Consider the following 3,357-nt stretch of genomic DNA (forward strand, 5'->3'; position numbering starts at 1 on the left):
GGACCGCTAACGGGGTCGCTAACTGGACCGCTAACGGGATCGCTAACTGGACTGCTAACGGTACCGCTAACGGGATCGCTAACGGAATCGCTAACTGAACCGCTAACGGGACTGCTAACCGAGCCGCTAACGGGATTGCTAACCGAGCCGCTAATGGGATCGCTAACGGGACCGCTAACAACCGCTAACGGAACCGCTAACAGGACCGCTAACAGAACCGCTAACAGAACCGCTAACGGGATCACTAACGGGATCGCTAACAACCGCTAGCGGAACCGCTAACGGGACCGCTAACGGGGTCGCTAACTGGACCGCTAACGGGATCGCTAACTGGACCGCTAACGGGACCGCTAACGGGATCGCTAACAGAATCGCTAACTGAACCGCTAACGGGACCGCTAACGGGATCGCTAACAACCGCTAGCGGAACCGCTAACGGGACCGCTAACGGGGTCGCTAACTGGACCGCTAACGGGATCGCTAACTGGACCGCTAACGGGACCGCTAACGGGATCGCTAACGGAATCGCTAACTGAACCGCTAACGGGACCGCTAACCGAGCCGCTAACGGGATCGCTAACCAAGCCGCTAACGGGATCGCTAACGGGATCGCTAACAACCGCTAACGGGACTGCTAACGGGATTGCTAACGGGACCGCTAACGGGGTCGCTAACTGGACCGCTAACGGGATCGCTAACTGGACCGCTAACGGGACCGCTAACGGGATCGCTAACAGGACCGCTAACAGAACCGCTAACGGGACCGCTAACACCAATAACACTACCATCCCATAATAAACACCTACCATCCCATAATAACACTAACATCCCATAATAACACTAACATCCTATAAAAACACCTGCCATCCCATAATAACACTAACATCCTATAAAAACACCTGCCATCCCATAATAACACTAACATCCTATAAAAACACCTGACATCCCATAATAACACTAACATCCTATAAAAACACCTGTCATCCCATAATAACATTAACATCCTATAAAAACACCTGACATCCCATAATAACACTAACATCCTATAAAAACACCTGACATCCCATGTGTGTGTGTGTGTGTGTGTGTGTGTGTGTGTGTGTGTGTGTGTGTTCATCTAAGGTTAAAAGGTCAGGGTTCAGATTTCTCCATTTTCCAGGTTATACTATGAAGTCTGTACTGAGTGAGTCATGTGACCAGTTCTGGGTCAGTCTAATCAGTCAACAGCTGAGCTCTGGTTGCTAGGGGCAACAAGAACCTGATACAGAGGGAGCGGGAATGACTCAGCTGGATTTTTGGTTGTGACAAACCTGAAATCACTCCACTTTGCGCTCAAACCGTAGCTCTTAGCAGAAAAACGAAAACATTTTGAGAAACAGAGAACCTACCAGATTATCTAAATGTTATTTTCATACAGATATTCCTTAAAATGTGTTAGTAACGGCAATTCGAAAACAAAAATGAGATTTTTTTAAGAAAACTTCATTTAACATGGAAGTCAATGAAGAGAGAGACAGGAACTGGCGTGTCTGTTGGCTCCCCCGTTAAAATTTTGTGCACACCACGCCTGTCAAAGTCACATTTTATAAATCACAACACCTATGTCTATATTCTGACCAAAAATTATCTGTCTACCTTTTACGGTTTGGCCGTGACCTCGAGTTACAAATAAGAAATCATGTTTTTTTTTCAGTGTAACTACACTCTAGCAAACTGACTCCCGTGCTCTAGATTTGAAAAAAAGTGATTTCCAGTCCTCGCTTGAGGGCTCATATCTTGAAAAGTGTACATTTTAGGAAAAAACTGTTTCGGGTTTGGAGAGAGAAGAGAAGTTTTCCTCCGTTTTGAAGTTTGAATGACGTTTCTACGTGCAAGTATGAGAAAGATACGTGACTCAGAAAAAAGGTGAATTTTGTCTTTTTTCTCGACATTTTCCCATCCGCTTTGAATGGCGCCATAGGAATACATAGGGAAAATGAGCTCCCCATTAGTTTGGAAATTTGGAAATGTTTTTGCACTTCGTGCAAAAACTATTCGTGCCATCGTTCTGAAAATCCACAGGACTGTAGTTAAATTCAGGGCCTACAACTTTCTAAATCGGTTCATAATTTTTCGAGTAACGGTGTGCGAGTGGTGAGGCCCCAAAGTTCACGCAATGCGTTCCGGATGGGGCAAAAAGCGCACGTTTGTGCACGTTGCGCAAAAACGTGCACGCCAATCGCTAATAAAAGTCATACCCATCGATTCCCGATTAAGGCGCACGTTTCTACGTTTTTACTTTTCGCGTTTTCTCAAAGCTGTAGGAGGAGTAGCCGGACAAAGTTTTTACGGAAGAATATATAATAAACTAGACCAAAATTCCCGGGAAATTTTGAAGTGCCACGGACTACTGCCGGATGATTGCGGGATGCACCCATGAAGGTCAAGGACTCGATACTTGGTCATTTGACACCACCCATGACTCTCTATGTCAAACCATTCAAAAGATATTGGACTATAACGTATCGGCCAATCAGGACAAGGGGCGGGGCTAATTTGCACCAATGAGGGTCAGGGACTCCATACTTAGTCATTTGACACCACCCATGTCTCTGTATGTCAAACCATTCAAAAGATATTGGACTTTAACGTATCAGCCAATCAGAAGAAGGGGCGTGGCTAATTTGCACCAATGAGGGTCAGGGACTCCATACTTAGTCATTTGACACCACCCATGTCTCTGTATGTCAAACCATTCAAAAGATATTGGACTTTAACGTATCAGCCAATCAGAAGAAGGGGCGTGGCTAATTTGCACCAATGAGGGTCAGGGACTCGATACTTGGTCATTTGACACCACCCATGTCTCTGTATGTCAAACCATTCAAAAGATATTGGACTTTAACGTATCAGCCAATCAGAAGAAGGGGCGTGGCTAATTTGCACCAATGAGGGTCAGGGACTCGATACTTAGTCATTTGACACCACCCATGTCTCTGTATGTCAAACCATTCAAAAGATATTGGACTTTAACGTATCAGCCAATCAGAAGAAGGGGCGGGGCTAATTTGCACCAATGAGGGTCAGGGGCTCGATACTTATTCATTTGATACCACCCGTGAGTCTCTATGTCAAACCATTCAAAAGATATTGGACTATAACGTATCGGCCAATCAGAAGAAGGGGCGGGGCTAATATGTATATATAATATACAAATGTAAATATTTATATGTATAATAATAATAATATACATATATATCCCATGAACCTGTCCCCAGCAGGACTGGGGATCATGTAAGGTCAAAAGGTCAGGGTTCAGATTCCTCCATTATCCAAGGTAAAGTATTATGAAGTCTGCATTGAGTGGGTCATGTGACT

The sequence above is a fragment of the Cololabis saira genome, unplaced genomic scaffold, assembly GCF_033807715.1.
Source record: "Cololabis saira isolate AMF1-May2022 unplaced genomic scaffold, fColSai1.1 scf072, whole genome shotgun sequence".
Taxonomy (NCBI): domain Eukaryota; kingdom Metazoa; phylum Chordata; class Actinopteri; order Beloniformes; family Belonidae; genus Cololabis; species Cololabis saira.